The following is a 26,114-nucleotide window of genomic DNA, read 5'->3' as shown; positions in this document are numbered from 1 at the left end:
TAACACTTGCCTTTGGTTTTTCTCACGACTCTAATATAGAAAGTGAGAAAGTCCTGTGATCTGAAAAGCCTTGCATTTGACCCTAATGTAGTCTTGCTTTAAAATAGAATTTTTCTCTTTATTACAAAACGCACTGAACTTCAGGCGTTTCAGTTTGAGTTTGAACATGGCTAATCTGGAGCAAGAAAGATGTTGAGCCTGGGCCACTCCCATCCCCGACACACAACATGAGCGCTCTCTGAACCATTTTCCAGATCAAAGAAACAGGTTCATTCGGTTTCATGTCAAGGCGGTATAAACTCGTCTCTATTTCAGTTCCTGTGAGTCTCGGAGTTTTTCTAACTATATCTTGGGTTGCTTTGGGTTGTATTAAATTATTTTCCTCAGAAAATTCAATAAATTGGTCACTTTAATGCCCATATTCCTACCTATTTTTTACAGCAGGCTTTTCCTGCTGATTACTTTCTGAGCCAACTCATGACTAGGAACATGTCTTAAACTACTTCCCTCATAAAAATGGTTTTCTTTTTTGCGAAGTTGTGGGCTGCTGCCGTTGGTGTTATCAACATAGCTGGAAACTATAGCAACAACTCATGATGTCTGAGCCACTTAAATAGATGAGTCTGTAGTAGAATGAACGAAAATGTGCCATAAAAGCAATGCAAGTAATATGAATCAAAAACATCTTTGCTTTTGTAATCATGTAGTTGGTAGCATTATTCTTACTTCTCTAGTACTGGTGATTTATCTGCTATAAAACAAATATTCTAACAAATATTTGCCCTCACTTCCATTACCAGCTGGCTTATCAATAGAAGTTATTCAGGTCCTGTGGCTGCCATTTGTCAATTTTTCTCCCTAAGAGAAGTTATATTTCTTGTATTGTTATGCTCCTTAACTCCTCGAAAGTTACAATAAAAGAACTACAAATAACAGAGGATCCTATCATTATATGACAAGTCATATGGTTCCATATCAGGCACTATTTTAGAGAAAAGGTTTTCCGTTTTGAAAAATGGAGGATGACAACCAAGCACTTATCTCATTGGAATATACTGTCTAGAAGAAAACATTGTATTACCTGGTTAGGTAGTTTTTTTGTTTTAATATTGGGATCAACAATTTATAGTACGGCCAGGCCAATTTTCTAAAATTCTGAACATAACGATATCTTAGTATTTCTTTTATGATTTTTTTCCTGTTAACTTTTAGGACTTCTACAAAAAAAACCAAAACTCTAAAATTTGATCATTCCTTATACTAGTACAAATGAAATATAAAATATTGGCATTTTTCTACCTGTTATAGGTAATAATAATGATGATGACAATAGCAGTCAATTGATACTATGTTCCAGTATTCTACAAGTTAATTTAATCCTCAATTTCATGAGATAAGCACTATTATTATCTCTGTTTTACTGAGGAGGGAAAAGTACTATTATCATCCTCTTGTTATTGATGAATCCAGTACTCGAGAGGTGAAATAATTTGCAGAAAGTAGAAAGTGACAGAGCCAGAATTTAAACCTGGGTCTGACCTCTTCCAAAGCTTGTGTTCATATCTGTGGGAAGTGGCGTGTGTGTGTGTATATGCGTGTTCTTCACAGCCGGAGGACAAATTTATCTTGGAAATGTAATGGTTCCCAGACGTTAGTTTAAAAAAAAAAAAAAGAAACAAAGGTTGAAATGTGCTGATAGCCAGGTATTTGTCTCTAAAACGAGAATGATGTCATTCCACTTGGAGTTCATTGACACAAAACTTCCTTTTGTCTGAGGAATTTTTCAGCACTGTGAATATGGCTTTAATTAAGAGAGACACTGACCACTTGTTGATTTTGTTACAAGGAAGGAAATTCTCTGTGCCTTATTGTGTGTATTGCTTTGTGTGTGGATCACAGTGAAAATGTATAAAGGACCATTGGCAATGTGTTGATTTGTGTCTACTGCATTTTATATCTACTTCCATATGCCACAGAGAACCATTGTTTAGAAAGATCTGTAGGATTATTATGTTTTGAAGTATAAAAATATGGGATTCACAAACCATTTTCTTTCAGAAGGAGAAGGCCATACTGTGGTAATTGACATTAAACATGAATATTCTTACCTTTACCTGTGAGCTAAATTTTTGACTATCATTTTAAAATATAAGGAAATGTTCCCTGAATTTAGGGAAGCCACATATAAATCCCAGTTCCTCTACTTACCTCTGGAAGTTTACTTGTTCATAGATTTGTAGCAAATTCTCTGGAATCAGATGGTGTACAGCAGACAATTGCCTCAAAATCTGAAGCACGTTACGCATATAGGAATCTTTAAATAGTTGTTTGAGTCTATCTTCAAGTGATATCTGATAAAATTTAAATTACAGTAGTGTTGTGCGGCAAAAAACAAACAAAACAAAACACTCTGCTTCAAAATCTTGACCACTTTACTCCACACCCATTGAATCATATAATTCTTAGTTCTCCATTCACCTTCTGTACCTCTCTTTATCCTATCTGGAAAAAAATAGAGAAATGGGAGTCAAAAACGCAACTTCTATATTTAAAGAATAAGAAAGAGTAAGAGGAAGCTGTAAAGTGTGCTGACTTGGAGATTAATGGGAATGCAATAAATAAATAAAGTTAGTAAACCTAAAAAGATGCATGGAAAGGAAATTTCTCTGTACACAGATCTGCCAATTTGTGAAAGCTCTCTCCTATCTATAAACCCAAAGGCCAAAACTCTGCTGATGAAAAAAGTAGAAAGCTGTTCAAACAATGCTAAATGAAGCATAGCTGTTCCCCTGAATTATCTGGATACTTATTTCACTTCTCTTGAGTTTCCAGGTGACCCCCAGCCACATGTCCGCCAGGCCATTCCTCGGGCGACGCTGATCCCTCCGGCGGTCCAGCGCTCCTGCTCCTTGCCCACACCAGGGTCGTCTTCACTGGCCGGCCCCGGGCGCCTTGGCCCAAGCGGCTCTCGGGCCCCGGGCAGAGGTCGCTAACACTGAGCAGCGCGAAACGCCGGGGAGTCTGAGCCTCCAGACAGGACCCCCGGCGTCCCTGAGCTTCGCGCACACGGAGAGGCGGGCCGGCCTTCGCGCTGCGGCCCGGGATCGGAGGGGTCCCCCGGGAAGAGGCCGGACAGCCGGCTTCCGCGGCGGGCGCCTTCCCCGCGCACTGCCCGCCGCCGGTCTCCGGGCCGCCCGCGCCCTCCGCGGGAGGAGCCGCCTGCCGCCGTGACGCGTCAGGGAGGAAACGCCGGCGCCCGGCGGCCCTGCCGGGAAGGAGGAAGCGCGGGTGCGCTCGGCTCCGCGCCCGCCGCGCCGGGAGGAGCCCCGCGGAGCCGGGTAGGTGTGGGGCCGCGGCGACCCACGGCGGGGGCGGGCGGCAGGGGCCGCGCGCGTCCGGACCGCAGCCCGAGGTCCCCGGGCGGGTGAGATGGGGCGCGGCGGGGGGTCACGGGCCTCGACTGCCGCCGCTCCACGGAGCAAACGTGACTTTCCCGGGTCCCCTGGCAGCTCTCCGCACCTCCGCCCGGAAACCTCCGAGTTGGTCGGAAGGGGAAAAGCAATACCCTCGCCTCAGCACCCGACTCAGAGTTTGTGGTCTTTGTCTCCCCGTGGTGGATTCAGATTCTGCTTTTTGATTCCTAAACGCCCGAGTGGTGTCGGTGGACCGACAGTGTTAACCCGTGCGCACCTTCAGAGCGAAGAGGAGCTGGGAACGGGGAGGGAGGGAGACCCCAACCTGAGGTCGAAAGTGGCTGCGGGTCACCTGCGAGGATCAGGGATGGAGGAGGCCTCGGGAGTGGAGGGCACGGGAATCAACCTGTTGTCAGCGGACCTGGTGTCTTGAGACTTTAATGCCATTGCTATCCCTTAAGTTCTCTTGTGATTTGAACCCTTTCCGTCTCTTTTCAAGTGAATTTGTCTCTGTTTATTCCCACACTTTTAGCATTCGGCTGTACATCTAGGAGTGCTTTGAGATTTTTAGAGTTTGTCATTTTTAGTGGTGGTTACTTGGAGAGAGAGGAAAGAGAATTCATCTCTTGAAACTTGAACTCTTTCATTATTTAATTGTGCACATTGATTTCTGAACCATGAGTATAATTTTAGACCTGCACAAGAGACTATATAGGGTACACTTGAAATGTGGGAATAAATACAGAGCACTACAGTTCCTAAATCTTTATCAAGGTAAAAAAAAATTTAGATTGCTGTGTATTTTGATTCTGTATTTTGTCACTAGGTTAAGAATTCACCCAACCAATCTGGAAAGTGCCTTATTTATTCAATGAAAACTTAGATAGCTATTACTATGTGCTGGGCTCTTTCTAAGTGCTTTATAAATATTAACTCAAATTATTAGCTCAATATTAAATTATAGCGGTTCTAGCAATAAAGAGGCTGTGCATACTTCGGTTCCCTGACTGTCACTGCAAGAGCTGGAAACATTAGAGGAAGTTTCAGGCATATTTTAGGACTGGGTGTGCCTGCTGGCCCGCTTGGCTACCACTGCTGTGAGAGAAGCCGCCAGCCCTCCACTCCCTGGGGGAAAGGAGTCTGGAGCTGGGGAATGAGACTTCTTCCTTGCAGATCTTTGGCCAGATCCCCAGCATCTTCCGTAAGATGGTTCTTCTCATCGGGTGGTAGTTTGCTAACTCTGGAGAGACCAGAACTTCCCCATTTCTTCAACTGCCACTTCATTGAGCCTAATTTTGTTTTTAAAATGAGCTTTGTTCCTAATCTGTTTGACAATTGATATGACTGTAGTTTAGATTTGAGGGTCCGATTGAACTTGAAATGTACTATAAAATAGAAGGTTATTATTTGTACACATTCATATAACATATGCTTTGCAATCTTACTGCCATTTTCTGTTAGTAACATTGAGTTGATGGGTCAACCTTGCAGGTGTCCATTTTGTGATTTGCAGATATAGAGAGAGGATATTTTTCCAGAATAAAATGCCCTTTTCAAATGAATGCCTTGGCCTAATGGCCAGATTGATAAAGACCCAAAACGGTGAATAAAATAGACTTGGTTCTTGTCATTGTAGCTATTATGAATCTAATGTCAAAATCTGCATGTCGTACTAGCTTTCTTTCTCTTTCTAGCTTTCTCTTTCTCTGTCTTTCATATATTTAAATTTCCAGGGAGATGATTAAATGAGACTCTAGGCTTTATTTAATAGGATTATGGAGTGTCTCCTGGAAGCAAGAAGGCTCACTTTCCTCTCATGTAATTGATGGTGCAACAGACATTAGTGGCATTCACGAATTCAATTCAGCCAAACTAACACTTTCATGGTTTACAGAGTGCTTCCAGACATACTCGTGTGCTCTTCAGAAAGACTTTGTAAGGTTGGTGGCCATTTTTCAGTACTGTTTTTACAGATGAGGAAACTGAGGCATGGAAATGTTATAGTGCTTTAGCCAGGATTGCTGGGCATGGCCTGAATAGAGAGCAGGTGTGTGCACAGTGCCTGGCATGTACCAGCCTGTAATAAACATTTGTGAAATGAATGACTCCAAATGCCTTCAGATTTCTTGCTGTTTTAAAACATTATGCCTCTCAAGTACCATAATTGATTTGTACCTGAGATTTCCAGGCCGAAACCAGTGTCTCTCTCTTATTTCAAACAGTATCTGATACAACATATTTTCTACAAAAGAGATGAGAATGCCTTTTAGCCTAATTTCTTAGGATTTAGCATCTCTGGTTTTTTGAAAAAGCAAATAGGTTGCTTATTTTTTTTCTCTTTCAAACATCCTGCTTTTTTTCTCTGATTTTGAGAATGCTTGGATTGCACACATGGTCTTAATATTTGTGTTGACAGCTTTCTTGTCTCTCCCTACTCATTAAGGTCTATGTTAAGGACGACAAATCACTACAGGTTTTCAATGTGAATGAACTCAGTTAAGCAACTTAGATTTATGATCAAACTCAAACACAATGAACATAGGGGTGTTTTTTTTAAGTGTCTGACATCACTACTGTGTTTTTTGAAATGTTGCAATTACTGTAGTATAAAGGGTCTTTTTTTTGAAAAACAAAAACCCCTCAACTATTTATATCCTTCAAGCATAATCCTCTGTATCCTAAAGTATGTGACCTCCAGACGGATAACCTTCAATTAGAGAGGAAAATATGGCCACTACCTAGTGGGAGGTATTGAGAAGGACTTTCAGGGAGAAATGAGAGATGGGGTGGCCTTTCCCGTGAGGGATATTAAGTGGTAAGAAACCCTTAATGAAGCCAGACTGAGTCATCTGCCTGTCAACGTTCTTCTGTGTGTGGGTGGAATAAAATACTCTTGAAACCTGCCTTGTTTCGGAAACCACTTTACCTTTTCCAATCCTCATGTTTTTTCTCTCCTTTTTTTTAATTCATGTAAATTACTGACTAAACTGCTGATTCATGAAACTCAAATTATGTAACATGTTATTCCTGACAGAAACAGCTCCCACATTATTTTAAGGGACTCCGCTGTCTGTTTTCCTTTACCTATTCTATTCCTTATGGTGAAGTCTTTGTTCTCATTTCACTTTTTTTTTCTATTTCATGGAGGAAAAAGGAAAACCTAAGAGGTGCTAATTCCACATCTTGTAATTCATGTCAAAGTAATTTTAACTCAATACTGACTTTGAGTTCATTGTCATTGCCGAGGAAGACAACATGGAAATCAGATGTTGAGGGCCAATTCAGAGCATCAACCAGTAAAATTTTATGGTTTGAACCCTGTCTGCAGCCGAGCCAGGGAGTTTTCAAAGGGAATTAGGGCAGTGTACCATATCCTTGCCCTTGTCCAATTTCTCAGGGCCTTTCCTATTTCCCGCAGGTCCGGGAAACCTGCCTTAGTTTGTCTCCTTGCAGTCACTATTTCTTCTATTTTTCAAAACCAAAATCTGTTTTTCTTTGGTGGAAGTGGGGGATGAGTGAGAGAAGGGTGATTTTATAAGGGGAATTGTTGTAGGGTAAGAGATTGATAATACATGCGTAAAATGGAACATAGGAGGTGTGTGGGTGAAAGAAAAGATGTTAGTGAGATCTCGTGACGGAGAATTCATGCAGAGAGCTGCTGTGCCTCCCCCAACCGGCGCATAAATGTGGGGAAGACCTATATGGGATCAAAGAAAGTCCGGGAAGGATTAGAAACATCTATTGACATATGATATTGGCGGGCAGAGTTCCTTTGTGCTACCAAGTGCAGAAGTGTCATTATAGGTAGCTGTTTCTTCAGGCCACGAAATGAGTTTGCTTGGAGATAATTAAAATGTAGAGAGCTGGTTTGGTGGCTTTTAACTTCACAGTAGGGATGATTTGACAGGCTTTTGGCTGAGTAAAGGTCTGGATTTGGTATCTTTTTAAAGGCTTACTCTTTTTGGAGAATGCCTATAATGTTGAAATAATAATGTCATTCTTTTCACTGTTTTGTTTTTTTGGAGAAGAAAATTGGCTCTGAGCTAACAACTGTTGCCAATCTTCCTCTTTTTATTTATTTTTTCTCCCCAAAGCCCCAGTACATAGTTGTATATCCTAGTTGTAGGTCATTCTAGTTCTTCTGTGTGGGATGCTGCCATAGCACGACTTGAGGAGTGGTGTGCAGGTCTGCGCCCAGGATCTGAACCAGGGAACCCAGGGCCACCAACGGAGAGCATGAGAACTTAGCCACTCGGCCTTGGGCTGGCCTGTTTTGTGATTTTAAATAAATGACACTGGGGCTGGCCCGGTGGCGCAGCGGTTAAGTGTGCATGTTCTACTTCGGGGGCCCAGGGTTTCCCAGTTCAGATCCTTGGCGCAGACATGGCACTGCTGATTAGGCCATGCTGAGGTGCTGTCCCACATGCCACAACTAGAAAGACCCACAACTAAAATATACAACTATGTACCGGGGGGATTTGAGGAGAAAAAGCAGAAAGAAGATTGGCAACAGTTGTTAGCTCAGGTGCCAATCTTTAAAAATAAAATTAAAAAATAAAAATAGATTAAAGTTAACTTAAAGTGATCTGGTTTCCAACTCAGCATCCACACATGCAAACCTATATATAAGACCAGTGTATAGACTATATAATCCAATGTACACGTATATTATACATAGGACTAGCTACAAGGGAATACAGGAATCATATCCTTAGTTTCTCAAGAAAACACTGTACATCACTTTTTTCCTATTTTTATTTTAGTTTGTCTCTTATATTTTCTAAGCATTATTTTTAATTATGAAGGCATGCATGCCTTTAAATTCAAGCAGTTGAGAAGCGTGTGAACTAAGTCCTCTCCATTCTAATCTTACCCACAAAGATAACCACTGCTAAGTTTTTATATCCGTCTAGATCTTTTCCAATGCTTATTTAAATTTGCGTATCTGTAAACGTACATGGAGGTTTTAAAAAATAGGAATCATTCTACACAATTTGTTCTTGTATTTTTTATTTAACACTTTATCATTGACATCTGTAGATCGACATCATTAGTTTTGACAGCTGCATGGAATTCCAGTTTATAGTTAATAATGTATCCATTTTCTATATTTGTATGTTTACTCTTTTGTATCTTTTAAAATATATTAAGTCATCAAAGTAATACATTTTTTAAGAAAAATTAAAAGGAGAAAAAGAGAAAATAAGAATCACCAGTAAACCTACCACTCAATAGTCACTTAGCATTTTAGAGTGTATCTTTCTAAACTTTTATTTGTGTGTGCATATCCATATTTTCAATGCCATTAAAAAATTTTTCTCTTATACAGGCTTGCTTTGTTGGTTAGAGAATCATGTTTATGTAGCCAACCAACGTCATAGATTCCATGCACCTTTGAACCAGTTATTTTACTGTGTTTCCTGGCCACCTGCCATTCCCCAAACCTGGATAATACTCTTGGAAATTTATACTACTGCTCATAAAAGGGACTGAGGTGACGGTGTGTGGATGGACTGACAACTCCATCCAAATCAGCATAAAGCATATATTCTTCTACTGGAGGTCAGTGTATATTTATATTTTAAGTACAGCTAAAGTACACGACATTTAAGAAGAGCAGTGATAGAATACTCACATATGATTGATTGTGATCACTAAAGAAGCAGCAGAAATAATAGACTCGAACCAAGGAAAAAGTGTTGAATTCATTAAAAATTAGAACAGCTAAACTTTACATGTTTTGAAATAATTTCCTACGATAAGTACATTGTTTGAAGTAATTGGTTTGACAAAGCTCCCACCAATGGTAGGAATAGGTGGCCTTGATGTTTCTTGTGATCCTATTAGATTAGAGGCTGTCTCAGAGTTAGTAACACTTAGTATAATTTTGTGCATACAACTCCTCAGTTACTAACGCCACCAGTTTTTCCAGACAGGGCTAACAACTCTCCACCCCCTGTTTCTTCTCCCACTGCGCATGTGCACAAGCTGTCGCCTACACTTTCCTCCTATGTCCTTTTGCAGCCTTACCACCGTTCTGAGAATTTAGTCCCCTTTTGACCGTGTTCTTTTTTCCTCTTTTTCCAGCTTTTGCTTTAAGAAAATTTCTCCCTGTCCTTTCTCTCTCCCACTGTCTTCATTTTGGTCTTGAGCAGAAAAGATACTAATCATGGTGATACAGTTAAGAAAAAGCCTTTAATAAAGAAAAGGAAAGCTTTTAGTTTAGGAGGAAAGGTAGACATTAAAAAGAACTAGTGGTTTCAACCTTCAAAGCCCTTGAGAATACCCAGTAATTGCTTTCAAAATTTCCGCAGAAGTCTCCACCCACCTCCTCTTCTCTAAATAAGCTGTTTTTCCTTAAGTATTGGCATATACAATAAAATTTAAAACTATTTATAATTTTTTTTGGATCACGTCATTGCAATTGCATTGTTTTGTGCTGCTTTTTGTTTTCCTATCGAAGATGTCAGCCATATTATGCATTGAATAGAGAGTGTTTTGTTCTTCAAAGCTAACTCCTAGGTAAGACCACGGTTCTCTTCAGAAAATACATCCGAAATTCTAGATATTTCGTTTACCTCTTTGTTTTTAAGTAAGTTGAAGACTGAGAAGACTATCTTAGACCAAAGCTTAGCAGTCTTTGAGAGTGGTATGTTAGGGTTCCAAACCCTTTCCTGCCACATTTTCATTAGCAGAGATATGCGTTGGTGAGAAAAATGGATCAGCCTTCCATCCTTGGGGCTGGAGAAGCGGCAGTACTGGTTGCAGGAACGTTCGGTTGCCTTGCGGCTGGAGACTCTCACAGGAGGTAGAGCTGGGGGATGAGGCCCATGGGGCTGACTTCACACCGGCTTCAGCTCACCTGCCAAGGTGCTTCGGCAGACAGCATGAGGAGCTCCGCACCGAGCCAACAGCTGCTTAAACTACGCTGGGAGCAAAGGCCTGTTTTTTCACGAACATTAATGAGAAAGGTTTTGAAGAGACGTTTTTTTTCAGCCTCCAAACAACATGGTACTAAAATTGATGATGGCTTAAACACGAGAGTACCATATTATTTGCTTATTTGAGCTGGGACTCCTGTTAATAAACATTCAGCAGTTAAGACTTTGCTACAATTTTAAAACATGGCTCTTAGTTTTGTAGTTCTGGGTGTACATAGTTGTGCATAGTTGACGTTTTGGTCAGTTCAACATAAGTACTTTTCTCTCTTTTCTAATTGATCTCCTTTTACCTCGCCGCCCGGCCCCCTTGACTATTTAGTTATCTTATCTATTTTTTGTCTGTAAGGGAATGATTTTTTTTAAATTAATGAAAGGTAAGACATTCCAATGTTTTAGCAGAGAAAAGTTTTAAAGAGATTTATAAGACTATGACCCCTTTTCCCTTTGAATTTTGTCTTCCTCTTTAGGTTTCCTTTATTTCTGATTCCCACTAACATTAACATCATTTATTTCTGTTCCTCCTTTAAAAGTCCACTCAAGTGTGAACAAAAGTCCCTGTCCCATTGAATTATTAGTTGCTTTCATTGGACATTTTAGGATTAAAAATTTGCCTTTGAGATGCAGAAAGATGTTTGTGAATTGCTACCTCTGTGTAGAAAAACAAGGAAAAAATTATATGTTTTTGATGTGTTTGCATAAGTGTACAGAGACTCTGGGAGGATACATAAACTAGCAGTGTTTATCTATTTGGGACTGGGTGAGGAGGACTGGATGGGAAGTGGACTTCTCTTTTTATTTTCTTGGTTTTTGAACCAGATGAATATGTAACCTATTGTAAAAATTGTTTTAAATATGTCTTTGGATTCCCTAGCTTTTAAAAAATAGATCTGTATATTCTGTTGTTCCTTTTCCATATGTGTTTAGAAAAGTTGTTGTTTTAAGTCCTTTTTTAAGAATGCATGTGCAGGGGCCGGCCCTGTGGCCGAGTGGTTAAGTTCGCGCGCTCCCCTTCAGCGGCCTGGGTTTCACAGGTTCAGATCCTGGGTGCAGACATGGCAGGGCTCTCAGGCCATGTTGAGGCAGCGTCCCACATAGCACAGCCAGAGGGCCTTAGAGCTGGCATATACAACTATGTACTGGGGGGGCTTTGGGGAGAAGAAGAAGAAGAAAAAAGGTTGGCAACAGATGTTAGCTCAGGTGCCAATCTTAAAAAAAAAAATGCACGTGTAGTCTAGTCTCAAAGGACTAGTAGTGTTTTGCTGCATCCTGACCTGGCCTCGTTCCCCTTCAGCGCGCTCAAGTGCTGTGACTAAGATTCATTATGAAGCTTCCCTTAGGAAATTCTGATAACTGCAAGTACGGCCAAACCTTGAGTAATTGTTGGCTTATTGGAAGAGCTGTTTGATTGAAATTATCTGCGGTATTCTGCTGACTGGATATTCGCTTGCTTCCTAATAAAACTGTTAGACAATACCAGCACAATTAGTACAAAGTTAGTTGATTTTTTTCCCCATGGTGTCTTCTATCTTATCATCATGGTTATAATTTACCTACTTAGGATTAACTGAGTTTGGTGCTTTTAGAAAATAAAGCTTGGTTTTCTTTTAGCGTTTAGATAATTCTGCTATTTTCAGTACATGTTAAACCAAATAGTTTCTTTCATCAGGATTTTTGTAGTTTTTGTCATTTGTGACCTGTATTTTACTCTGTGGAGAGCAAAGAGAAAGCAACTAATATTTATTGAGTACCTACCATGTGCTGGATAGTTTAGAGACTTTATTTTATTAACTTCTCATAATAACTCTGTGGGGTAGGTGGGTAGTTTTATTTTACAGATGAGAAAATCGGGGTTTAGTGAGGTCTTGAAGGTAGCTGTGTGTGGCCAACACGGGGCAGGGCCGATGAACAGGTCTACCTGGATCTACCGGGAGGGCCCTGAGCCTCTGAGAAGGGTTGGTAAAGGCCCACTCTCAAGCCCCTCGTCAGAAAGAACACACGGAATTGATTCACAGATAACTCAGATGCCCATCTACTGATGAGGCACTGGATAAATGAGTGTGAAAACTGGCTTTTCATTTTTACTTTCTTATTCTGGTATTTATATTAATGTTTTAATTTAGAAACTACTGCCATATTTCAAGAAGAAAGCTGACTGAAATTGGGTTAAATATCATATATTTCTTGCCTAATAGAAAAGGACTTAAAATTCTAAGTTTAATTACTGAATGTGTTAAATTCTGAACCTACAGAATTTGAATGTCTTGTGTTATCTGTAGAGCTGTCAGACTCCGACTGTTAGCAACCTGTGTCCAGTGAACTTTGCCAACTCTAACAAATGCTGTTGTCATATTCTAAAAGCCCTTAATGATGATAACTAGCACCACTTATATTAATCCTTGGAAATAGAGCAGTCAGCAGGTACAATCCAACATTTTGCTGATTTTTGTTAGATATTAGCTAATGCAGATATATCGTGTATCTTGGCACATACTGGGATGAGCTCTTGTTAACCAAGTAAGAATGAAAGAACATTTTAGGTCCGAGTTCCCGTGATTCTGTTATCTAATAAAATGTATTTATGTTCTGGGCAAAGATGTTGAGAAAGATACTAAGGAAAGTCAAATGATTAGAGAAGTTTAAAAAGGTCATGGATAGTGAATGGAGAGGGCAGAATAAACTCATAGCATACTCCGGAGTCTCTTAACACTTAATGCTTAAAAAAAAAAGACAACTAAACACAGCTTTATTGAGACTTAATTCACATGCCATTAAATTCACCTTTTAAAGTGTAAAGTTCAGTGGTTTAGTCCCAGAGTTGTGCAGCCATTGTCACTATCTATTTTCAGAACATTTTCATCATCCCCAAAAGAAACCCTAGACTCATTTAGCAGTAACTCTCATCCCCCAGCCCTTGGCAACCATGAGTTTACTTTTTCTCTATATAGATTTGCCTGTTCTGGATATTTCATAAGAAATGGAATCATATAGTATGTGGTCTTTTATGACTGGTTTATTTCATTTAGCATAATGTTTTTAAGGTTCATTCGCATGTGGTACTTCATTTTTTTTTTATTGCTGAAAAGTTTTCCATTGTATCAGTATACCATATTTTCCTTATTCATTCATCTGTTAATGTATATTTGGGTTATTTCCACTATTTGGAAATTATGAATAATGCTGCTATGAATATCCATATGCAAGTTTTTCTGTGGATATATGTTTTTATTTCTCTTGGGTCTATACCTAGGAGCAGAATTGCTGCTAGGTCTTGTGGTAAGTGTTTAACTTTTTGAGGAATTGCCAGTTTTCCAGTGTTTGCAGTGTTTTACAATCGCACCAGTAATGTGTGAGGGTTCAAATTTCTCCACATCCCCACTAACACTTGTCTGTTTTTTTGATTTTGATCGCTTTAGTGGGTGTGAAGTGGTATCTTGTTGTGGTTTTGGTTTGCATTTCCCTAATTGCTAGTAGTGTGGAGTATCTTTCATGTGCTTATTGACCATTGGTATATCTTCTTTGGAGAAATGTCTATTCAGATACTTTGCCCATTTTTTCATTGGGATATTTGTCTTTTTTGTTGAATTGTAGGAGTTCTTTATATGTTCTGGATGCACATTACTTACTAGATATATGATTTACAAATATTTCTTCCATTCTGTGGGTTTTCTTTTTCATTTTCTTTATGATTTCCCTTGAAGCACAAAAGTTTTTATTTTGATGAAGTCCAATTTGTTTTTTCTTTTGTCACCTGTGCTTTTGGTGTCGTTATCATCTAAGAAATTATTGCCTAACCCAAGGTTGCAGAGATTTACTATTGTGTTTTCTTCTAAGAGCTTTATAGTTTTAGCTCTTACTTTTAGATCTATGATCTACTTTGAGTTAATTTTTGTTTGTGGTGTGACATAAGGGTCCAACTTCATTCTTTTGCATGTGGATATCCAGTTGTCCCAGGACCAATGGTTGAAAAGAGTGTTCGTTCTCCATTGGATTATCTTGGCATCCATGTCAAAAGACAATTGACTGTAAGTGTAAAGGTTTATTTCTGTACTTTCAATTCTGGTTTATTGATTTATCTATCTTAAGGTCACACTGTCTTAATTAGCTTAGCATGGCTTTGTAGTAAGTTTTGAAATCAGGAAGTCTGAGACCTCCAGCTTTGTTCTTCTTTTTCAAGATTGGTCTATTTTGGGTCTATTTCATTTCCATCTGAATTTTAGGATCATTTTGTCAATTTATGAAAAAATGGCAACTGAAATTTTGATAGGAATTGCATTGAATCTATAGATCAATTTGGAGAGTATTGCCATCTTAATGATGACTAGTCTTCAGGTCCATCGACAAGAGTTGTTTTTCCATTTATTAAGGTCTTCTATAATTTCTTTCAACAATATTTTGTAGTTTTCAGTGTATAAGTCTTATGCTTCTTTTGTTAAAATTTGTTCCTAGGTGTTTTATTCTTTTTGATGCTTTTTAAAATGGAATTCTTTCCTTAATTCATTTAATGTCTGCTCATTGCTGCTATTTAGAGATACAATTGATTTTTTATTAAGATATAATTGACATATTAGTACAATTGATTTTTGAATATTAATCTTCTATTCTTCAATCTTGCTGAACTTATTTATTAGTTTGAATAGTTTTTTGGTGGATTCATTAGGATTTTCTATACACAAGATCATATCGTCTGCATATAGAGATAGTTCTGCTTCTTCCTTATGAATCTGAATGCCTTTTATAATTTTTTTTTCTTGCCCAGTTGCTCTGGCCAGAACCTTCAGTACAATGTTGAATACAAGTGAAGAGAGCTCATATCCTGGTCTTATTCCTGATCTCAGGGGAAGAGCATTCAGTCTTTCACCATTGCATGTGGTGTTAGCTGTAGATTTTTTGTAGATGCTCTTTATTAGCTTGGGGAAATTCTCTTCTATTCCTAGTTTTTGTGTTTTTATCATTAAAGGGTGTTAGATTTTGTTAAATTCCTTTTCTGCATCTATTGAGATGATTATGTGGTTTTTATCTTTTATTCTATTAATACAGTGTATTACATTGATTGCTTTTCAGATGTTAAGCCAACTTTTCATTCCTGGGATAAATAGCATTTGGTCGTAGTATATAATCCTTTTTATATGTTGCTGGATTTGGTTTGCTAGTATTTTGTTGAGGATTTTTGCACCTGTGTTGATGTATAATTTTCTTTTTGTGTGTGTGGTACCTTTATTTGGTGTTGGTATCAGGATAATACTGGCCTTATTGAATAAGTTTTTTCCTTTTTTTTTAATTTTTATTTTTTTAAGGGGGAAGATTTAGTGAATTATTTGTGAAGAATTCTTTAAACATTTGGTAGAATTCCCCAGTGAAGCTATCTGGACCTGGGCTTTTCTTTCTAGGAAGTTTTGTTTCTTTGTTTGTTTTGTTTTGTTTACTAATTCAATATCTTGTTATATGTATGTTCAGATAGTTTCTATTTCTTCTTGTGTTAGTTTTGGTAATTTTTTTCTTCCTATAAATTTGCCTGTTTCATCTAGGTTATCTAATTTGTTGGTGTACAATTGTCCAAAGTATTCTCTTAAATTTCTCTTTTACTTTTGTGAGTTTGGTAGTGGTGTTCTCTCTTTCATTCCTTATTTTAGTGATGAGTCTTCTCTTTTCTTCTTAATCAGTCTAGCTAAAGATTTACCAATTTTGTTGATTTTTTCCAAAGAACCATCTTTTGGTTGCATTGATTTTCTATATTGTTTTTCTGTTCTCTATTTCATTGATTTCTGCTCTAATCATTATTACTTTATTCCATCTGCTTGCTTTAGGTTTAGCTTGCTCTTCTTTTTCTAGTTTCTTAAGGTAGAAGTTTAGGCTGTTAGTTTAATACAGGCATTCACAGCTATAAAATTCCCTCCAAACATTACATTAGCTGAATTCTAGAAGTTTTGGTATATTGTGTTTTCATTTTCATTTGTCTGAAAGTATTTCCTAATTTCTCTTGTGATTTCTTCTTTGACCCATTGGTTACTTAACAATATGTTGTGTAGTCTGAACATATTTGTGAATTTACCCAATGTCCTTTTGTTATTGCTTTCTAATTTAAATCCATTGTTTTCTGAGAACATAACTTTGTATGATTACCATCCTTTTCAAGTAATGAGGCCTTCTAGTGGCCTACCATATAAGCTATCCTAGAGAATATTTTGTGTGGACATGAGAGAATGTATGTTTTGTTCTTGTTGGGAGGAATGTTCTGTACATGGCTGTTAGCTGTAGCTGGTTTATAGTGTTGTTCATGTCTTCTCCTTCCTTGTTGATCTTTTGTCTAGCTGTTCCACTTAATACTTTTAAAGTATTATTTTAATGTTTCGTATTAATATAAATATGAAAACTTACTATCAAGATAAAAGACTCAAATGCAAACTTATAATGTTGTTTTAGCGGGCTATTTAAACAAAATTAAATTTGAAAATTATTGGGGCCGGCCTGGTGGTGCAGCGGTGAAGTTCACACATTCTGCTTTGGTGGCCCAGGGTTTGCCAGTTCAGATCCCATGTGTGGACATGGCACCGCTTGTCAAGCCATGCTGTGGCAGGCATCCCACATATAAAGTAGAGGAAGATGGGCACAGATGTTAACTCAGGGCCAGTCTTCCTCAGCAAGAAGAGGAGCATGGGCAGCCGATGTTAGCTCAGGACTAATCTTCCTCAAAAAAAAAAAAAGAAAGAAGATTATTTACTTTCATTACTTTTGAATATTAAAATTTAAATGTAACTTAAGTTCAGTGTTCTTTTCTCAGGTCCACGATTCTTTTGTGTCTATGTGATAGGATATGCTAGCAAAGTGCACTAGAATGTTTTCTCAAACAGTATTGACATTCATCTCAAATAAATTAACATTCCTATTTGATAACTTATTTGTTAGGAATTGAAAGTTTATTTGCTAATGTGTGGTTGAGATGACAGCTTCAAACAATGTAACAAACAGCACCACATCTTCATGCTAACCAGAATTAGGAAATGGTTAAATTTTTTTCCTTGTTTTTCATGGTAAGGTTATTTGATCTGCACCTGTAAGAATTCTATGAAATACACATTTCCAGATTCGCAGTGATAGAAAAGCCATGTGTGATCCAGTTAGTAGAGACACTTTAAAATGTATCAACATAGGAATATCAGTACATTCTTTTTCTCAACTAAAAATATTTGGATATTTTAGCACCGTGTGTTTGTGAAGACAGTATAATTTGACTTGGCCTTGGAACACACATAGAAATTATTCTGTATTTTAAAAACAAAACAGACTGTTGTTTTGAAATTATTAAAAAGCGAATACCCACATTTTAGTGTTTTTTTAAAACTGTATTTGTAATTAGAGTGATCTCTCATTTAATAAATCCTGTCATCTAACAGTGACCATTTTGGAAGGCCATTTGGCTTAGGTAACTATAAGGGTATGGGTCAGAATGTAGAGGAGAAATTCTACATCATTTCTAACTTATCTAGATGGCTAGATTATCAAAGGGATGGAAGTTCAGGATAAAGTATAGATTGGAGAACAAACAGCAGCTACAGAAGAATCAAAAAGAACGTGATAGTGGAAAAAGTAAAGAAGTGGGTGAAGGAGGAGGGGTAGCTGCAGAAGTTTTTATAGGTCCTTGGCAAAGAGGCCAGTACCCAGAAATGCATTCCTAGGCTTTCTAAATCTGTATCTACCTTTGGGGGGGAAATTTATGAGAGTGAAGTATGTTGTTGGAACACATCTTCATCAGGAGTGTAGCTATTCCAATAATTGAATTACCTCTTTCCATTTAGATCGTGTAGCAGTGTTCTCTCTTGGCAACACTGGCTGTCCAAAGGAGTGAATCTTAGGAGCTGACTTAGGGAAGAGATGATAGATGTGGAAATACTTGGCATAATGAAGGGCACAAAGTAGGCACTTGATAAATGTTGGCTGATATTAACCTGTCCATAATATCCTATAGTATTTAACAGCCTTGGCTAGGGAATTTAGAAGGCCCAGGTTATAGTGTTAAATTTGCTAAGTGATGCTTAGCAAGTGACTTGATTTTCTTTGTAAACTATTCAAAGTTCCTTCCACTTCTAAAATTCTGTAGTTCTGTTAAATTCATGTAGGAAAAAAAAGCTTTAAATAAAGATTATTCTTTTAATAGAGGTGGAAGTTTTAGTTGTTCTCAACTTTTACAATTTTTACTAGGGTACACTGCATTAATAAGATTCTTTATAGCATTATCTAAAGCCAACCACTGATTTATTTGAAAACAAAGGGTTTCTTCATAGTGTCATTTAGCCTGGCATTGCCATGAATCCACGAATTATTCTACAACTAATCAGAGAACAGTAATGCAGTTGTACTTAAATTTGGAGTTCCGCACAGCCATTCACCAGAGATGAATTGAGGTGAACAAGTACTTCTAACTTAACTTGCAAAAGTTCTAAAATGTACTCGTGGAATTCACTGCAGGAATCACAGTGAAAAGCATGTTGGAAGTGTGGCTCAGATCATGCAAAGCTGTTGGAGAACCTGTCGCTGCTTTTTGATGTATTTGTTTTCTGGCTTTGTGTGATTCTAGTAAAAATTGACGATGATCTAAATTTTAGGAGCCTTTTGACCATTTTGAAATGTCGATGTATGGTGTGACTGTTAGAGAATGAATCACTGTGGTTGGTCATCTTTGTTTTTAAGGGAAGCCAGTGTCTGGCCACAAATAACGCTGATGGAATCATATTCATGCCGTTGTAAAGGAAGAAACTCTCTCATTTTCCTTTACACTACACGCAATACTCTGAACACTTCTCTATTCTGGTCACCAAATGTCTTGGTAGTTTTTCCCACACCGGGCAATTCTGAGACACCAGCTGGGTATACTACAACTTAACTCAGCTCTGACACTGTCTACCTGGAGATCCCACAGGTTAAGGGCTCAGTTCTGTATAACTGCACTTGTCCCCCACCAGCTGCCAATCGTAAGTCCAGGTTGTTATCCGTGCTTCTGAACCACAGACTGTAAATCAGTTTCCCACAACTTCCTCCTCCAATTCCATTAATTTGCTAGAGGAGCTCACAGAACTCAGAAAAACAGTTTATGTACTAGATTACAGTTTATTATAAAAGGATATAACTCAGGAATAGCCAGATGGAAGATATGCATAGAGCAACGTATATGGGAAGGGACGAGGGAGCGTCCACGCCCTCTTTTGATGGTGCACCACTCTCCCCACACCTCCATGTGCACCAGCTCAGAAGCTCCCTGAACCTCATCCTTTGGGGTTTTAATGGAGGTTTCATTATGTAGGTATGATTGATTAAATCCTTGGCCATTGGTGAGTGATTCAACCTCCAGCCTTTCTCCCCTCCCTCAAGGTGGGGGTAGGGTAGAGTTGAAAGTTCTAAACGTCTAATCTAATCAGATTGGTTCCCCTGGCAACTACCCCATCCTTAAATTACCCAGAGGCTTTCCAAAAGTCACCTGATTATAACATAAACTTAGAAACTCAGGTGTGATTGAAAGAGGCTTATTAAGTGAATAACAAAAGACACCTATTTCATCTTTATCCCTCTTATCACTTAGGAAATTCCAAGGATTTTAGGAGCTTTGTAGCAGAAATGGACGAAGACCAAATACATATATTTATTAATCTAAATCACAATTCACAGTAGTATACCTTATTTTAAAATTGTTAAAATTATGAGAACCGAAACAATTTTTTCCACCTCTATTAAAAGAATATACTTTAAATATCAGTTTGAGGTTTCATAGAAACCAGGAGGCAACCTATCCAAATGTATTATGGGTTTTTCCTTTTTTAAATATTAAAATCTTACTATTAAAGTTTATTTATCATAATTCTGTGTACATTGCCTTAAGTTCAGTTTTTAAAGGAGGGAAAAGTGGAAAACAAGTTGCGAAACACTAATTTAGGTAACGGATGGTGGTTATGAGTCATTATGGTTTATTGTGTAAGTATGTACAGAAGTAGAAGGGTCTATTGGGTGAATAGCTCTCTTAAAAATGACAGATTTCCCAAATCCTTAATGAAAAGGATGGTGTATATGTTTAATGGAACTCTCTTCTCACATACTTTCTAATCATTAAAATATAGAGCTTGGATCACTTGGAGAAGGTTTCTGGGTAAGTGATTATGTTAAGGACTATTTGTTGGATAATTCTTTATTACCCTGGTCAGCTCTTAAGCTCTTTGTTCTTAAGCCTTTCTAGGACCCACCAGATCTAACCCTATCCTAGTGGACAGTATTGACTTTCAGACTTATTTTTACAGGTGAAAAAGCAAGGAGCACCTTCTCATTTCATCTGAGGACGTTAACTACAGACATCACATTTTGAGCTTAAAAAGCAATTTTCTTCTATTTTAATGTCTGTCGTCAAAGTTTACCACTCAGGTTTCAATTTTAATATTTCTCTCTTATAATTAAAGCAGACTGAGTCTTTGGACTGTGGCATTTAATAGAACCTTTATTCAAACTTTAGTGTAATCATATGTAAAAACAGAATACTTCTATAAAATTTATATTATAAAATGGTCACAAGTGGAACGAATGTCATTGACAGGCAATATTATGTATAGAAGTAGCAGGTTGCCTCTGGTGACATATTCTCTATTTTCAGCTCCTGTGAGAGATTATACTAACAGAATTTACCTGGACCATAGTTTAAATAGTGGTTCGTCCATCACTTATAAATTAGTTTCTTCACCTGTAGAATAGGCGTGGTAATAGGACAGAACTCATAGGGTTGTTATTAAGTTTAAGATAAATAATACTCGTAAAACACTTAACACAGTGCTTGTGATATAGTAGGTGCTCAATAAATGTCAGTAATTAATGATATTCTTAATAGATAAAATTTTATGGCCTTAACTTTCTTTTGTTAATAACTCAGGGAAAGATCTATACCACAACTTTTCCTTCATTAAGTAATAAAGAGCTGTAACGGAGGAGATCTGGAGATTAGCAGTCAGGATTCTTTAGAGATGATTCCTGACCTAAGCATTAGGGTGATAACCCCGTTCCCCTGATGTTGTGTGCCCAGGTGTCTGACTTTAGCCCATTGCCTTTTTAGGTTACGCTAGCTCTCTATGGGCAATTAGAGTTATTCTTCCTCTTTTACACGCATCTTGTGCGGATGACTTCCAAATCCACGGTTCCTATTCTGACCTTTATCCTTTGTCCTTCAGACTGATGTGTCCAATTGCTTACTACCAGATAACTAGCTTCACATAGTGCTACAATACAGGTGGTTCAAATTCAACATGTGCAAAACAAAATATATCTTCTTTACCCCCTGCTTCCTGATGCCCCACCCCCACATTTCAACAGTTTCATCTTCTTTTTATTTTCCCTCTTTACCACCTACCCAGAAACCCGAGGAGCATTCTAGACTTTTCTCCCTTACTGTCTACATCCTATCATTTACAAAGTCCTTCTGATTTTACCTCCTAAATATTTCTCAAATCTGTCGCATCTGTTCTGTGTCTGACCATTGTCATTCCTGTGTGTAAGTACCTTCTTCATTTCTTGTAATATCAAGTCCAAGGTCCTTAACGTGGCCTGTCAGGCTCTTTGTGATCTTCTGACCTCTATTTATCTACTGGCATTTCCAGGCTCATGCTCTCAGCTCCAATAATAGTAATTACTTCCACACACATTATGCTAATTCACCCCTGTGTGCTTGGAATACTGTCCCTCTATTGTTCACTGACTTGTATAACTGTCATTAGTGAGCTCAAGAGCCACCTTCTTTAGGACATCTTCCCTAAGCTTCATTTTCTGCCTACACTGCCTCCCAAAACTGAACCATTTGCCTCTCCCCTGTGCTTCCGCTGTAAACTCTGGATTCTTCTATCCTAATACAGTACTGTGTTGGAATTATCTCTTGCAGCCCATGAGGAAGTCTTGGGTACCCTGGGACACCTTCAACAGGGCTTCTGATTATTTCCAGGGGTGGGAGTCATAGTTGTCATTAAAATTATTTATTGATACAAGAGCACTAACAAAGTAAGACAAGAATAAGAAAAATGTGATTTGGTTCTATGAAAATACTATTAAGTTCAGACATTTTATGTCGACTTTTTCCTGTTTGTACTTAAGCATCATAGACTCCATTTACTGTACCAGAATGCTGACATTACTGTGGCTCAGCTCTCAACAATTTTTATCCATTTCATTAAATGTCAGGTTACAGAATATGAAGTTATTTGACTGTAACATAGCACAGCTCATAGAATGTAGCAGAACCTCAAAAAATATTTTTTAGCTAATGAATACTAAACTCCATCTGTGCAAACTGAACCTTTGTGGTTGATTGCTCATGTTAGTCTGGTCGTCTGCTTACACCTTAAAAAATGGCTAAAAACATTGGAGGAAAGAATTCCCCCCATTCTGTCCTGCATACCAGAAGAGACTAATCTTCTTAAAGCTCTATTTTAATTGCATGCCGACCTTTCTTAACCTACAATTGCTCTTTATTAATTCAAGTCCAAACTCCTCACCCCATCTTGCCTATTCAGCCTAACTTTGGGCAGCAGTTCTGCAGAATCAGTCTGTGCAGTTAGATCAGTTTACTTACCGGGCAGAGTAGGCAGGAGTAAGGATTGTTTTTACTTAGAGCAGATTTCCATTGTTCAAATCTTGGCTTTAGCATCAGAGTATAAACTTTAAAGTTATATGTTGGTACACTAAACAAAAACCTTGTGTTCATCAAATATTTATTGAGTGCTCACTACGGGTTAGGCACTTTACCAGTGGATGGGCTTAGGTGATAATCAAAATCAACATAACCTCTGCCCTCATGGAGATTCTGGTCTAACTGTGAAGACAAATTAACAATTATAATCCAGGCTAAAAAGTGCTAGGACAGGGCAAGTGGCCCAGGAGCCCATAGCAAGGGCACCTAATCCAGCTGTGGAATCAGGGAACGCTTCTCAGGCTCAGTGACATCTAGCTTGATGGGAGTTGATGGGCTGTGCGTTACAGGAACTGCAAGTGCCAAAGCCTAGTGGGGAGACAGCCTGGTACCCTCAAGAAATTGAGAGAAATTTCTTAAGCCTGGATGTCAGGAACAAGGAGCGATTTGTGTCACTGTAGTAGATCATGAAAGAAAAGAAAGGATATCTCTTTGTCCTACCAGGGACTTGCTTGCTCTTTCCTACAGGGTCTAAATTGTTCAAATCAATGTATTTCTTTCTTTCTTGAAAGTTTCAGGAGGAAAAAAAGATCAGAATGAATAAAATAAGCTTCTGTTGTTTCGCTGACACTCAGCTTCTAGTCAAATGTTATGTTGTTTTTAATTCATGTAATTTTTATGCATATAAAATTAATATGTCATATTGAGATCGTGTACACATCACTGCAGTTTGCTAGTGCACCTCCCCTGGCCCCCTCCACTTGGAACATTTCCTTGGATCCACTCCTTGGATTTCCATTGCTGTTAGAATAACATCGGACTCCTTAGCATAGTTGTCAAGTCTTTCGTGGTTAGTCTCTACCGCCTACCTCTCTACCTCTATTTTCTACTCCTCTCCTTCATCCAGACTTACCCTTTTCTCTACCATACCTTTAGCACACCCTGTGTTTTCCTGCTTCTGAGTCTTTACTTACCTTCCCTTTACCTGGAATAGCTTTCTTCCCTTTCACTGCCTGTCAAACTATGATCCTTTCTTGAAAGCTCAGTTCAAATACTTTATCAAGTCTCTGATTTTCTTGCTATCCTTCCTGCTCCTCCAATTCTCTACTCTAGAAGTGTTTCCTTTTTAATAAAACATACCAGAGTCTTTTGTCTTAAAAAATGTGGGCTGCACCCCATTAGTGACGTTTGAAGTCAGTTTAGTGGCTTGCGACCAGCATTTAAAAACCTGGAATAAAATAGACCAGAATAGAAAATATTAAAATATGTTGTACATAAAAAGAGGTAATATTGTTCCATGTACTTTCGTTGCAGTTATAGATATATATGAGTGTGCTGACTGATCATGTAAGAAATATTTCTTACTGTAAGTCTTGGTCAGAAAAGTTCGAAAAACACTGGTTCATATCATATCCATCCAACTGGATTAGCTGCCCAGTTAGATTGTATGTTACTTTAGGACACAGACTTCTCACTCAGGCTCTAAATATTCCATCCTCTCCACTTCATATAGTATCTAGGGTGTTTTGTTCATCAAAAGTGATTTTCTTTGAACTTGTCTCTAACTCTTCCTAAACCCTGAAACGGCGTTGTCACAGATTTCCCACACGGTTCAGTCTCGTGGATTGGAATCTCCCAGTTCCTTTTCCCGCTCTGGAAAACCTCCTTTAACAGTCCTCTGTTCTCTGGTTCCAATCTGGACTGCTGCTGCACAGCTATAATTCTGTGAATTCTCTGTGCCTCTTACCTGGGTGGGATCCCTTGCTGCTGCTTTTTTGGCTTATTCTGTTATTTTGGTAGAGCACGTGGTCCAGTAGCTTCCTGAGAAAGAGTACATGGGAGGTAATTTTTTCAACCTGATGTTATCTGAAAATGCCTGTATTCTACCTTCATGTTTGAGTGATAATTTGGCTGGCTATAGAACTCTGGTTGAAAATAGTTTTCCCTCAGACTTTTAAAGCCATTGCCCCATTGTCTTCTAGTTTCCACTGTTGCAATTAAGAAGCTGTGCCAGGGGCCAGCCCCGTGGCCGAGTGGTTACTATTGCCCTCTCTGCTACGGTGGCACAGGGTTTTGCTGGTTCAGATCCTGGACGCGGACGTGGCACCGCTCATCAGGCCACGTTGAGGCGGCATCCCACGTACCACAACTGGAAGGACCCACAACTAAAATATACAACTATGTTCCGGGGGGGATTTGGGAAGAAAAAGTAGAAAGAAAAAAAAAAAAGGAAGATTGGCAACGGTTGTTAGCTCAGGTGCCAATCTTAAAAAAAAAAAGAAGCTGTGCCAATCTTATTCCTGAACTTTTGTATGTGACCTCTTTCTTCCTCTGTGGAAGCTCTTAAGATCTTCTTTTTAGACCTTCTCCTCTGAGATATTACAACGATCTGCCTTATGAGGTCCTCTCTTCAGCTATCGTGCCAGGTAAGCATGTGCCTTTTCAATCTGAAATTTATGTTGTTCATGTCTCAGGAAAATTCTTTGATAATTTCATCCTCAATATTTTCTCTTTCTACGTCTTCAGTTAGTTGTGTGTTTGTTCTTGTGGATTGGTCCCCTAATTTTCTTAGTGTTTTTTTCTTGTTGTATATCTCTTGGTGTTTTTGTTCTACTTTCTACAAGAATCTCTCAACTTTATCGTCTAACCTTGCTATTGAACTTTTTGTTTTTAGCTGTTGTTGTTACTTTCTGTGAGCTCTTTCCTATTCTCTGATTGTGCTTTTTAAATTATTTTATTTTTAAAAAACATCTTGTTCTTGTTTCATGCTTCTATCTTCTGTCTCTATGAAGGTATTTTTTTTTTTGGTAGGTAAAAACTTTTGTCTATTCCTAGTATTCTGTTTCCTGTTTTTATGTATTCTAGTTTGTTTGTTTCATATCTTGTTTTTACTTTGGTCCTTTAAGTGCCTGCTGTGAGACACTAAAAGAATACATTAAAAACTGAGTGGAACTTGCTAGAGGTGAACCAGATTTTTTGATGGGGGCCATCACAGATTTCAGCAACAGCAGCTGTTTTCTACAGGACATCTCTTGCCTCGTGCACCAAGTCCTAGGCTTTTTCTCTGAATCTGCATGTTCGTTCAGCTTGTTCCTGCCTACTGTCTCTTTTGCAGGC

The 26,114-nt window shown here is 38.4% G+C and overlaps 1 protein-coding gene across 2 annotated transcripts in view; it reads left to right on the top strand.

Annotated features, from left to right (window-relative positions):
• Positions 1-3,200: 3,200 nt before the first annotated feature.
• SGK3 (serum/glucocorticoid regulated kinase family member 3) overlaps positions 3,201-26,114 on the top strand; it is a 120,957-nt gene continuing 98,043 nt past the window's right edge. For both annotated transcript variants that reach the window (XM_014838507.3, XM_044780247.2), the window contains exon 1: positions 3,201-3,338. The gene's annotated coding sequence lies outside the window, so the exon portion shown is untranslated. The remainder of the gene's footprint in view (positions 3,339-26,114) is intronic.

Source organism: Equus asinus, chromosome 12 (assembly GCF_041296235.1).
Source record: "Equus asinus isolate D_3611 breed Donkey chromosome 12, EquAss-T2T_v2, whole genome shotgun sequence".
Lineage (NCBI taxonomy): Eukaryota > Metazoa > Chordata > Mammalia > Perissodactyla > Equidae > Equus > Equus asinus.
Note: the sequence above shows the minus strand (reverse complement) of the source record. Positions and strands in the feature narration are given on the sequence as shown.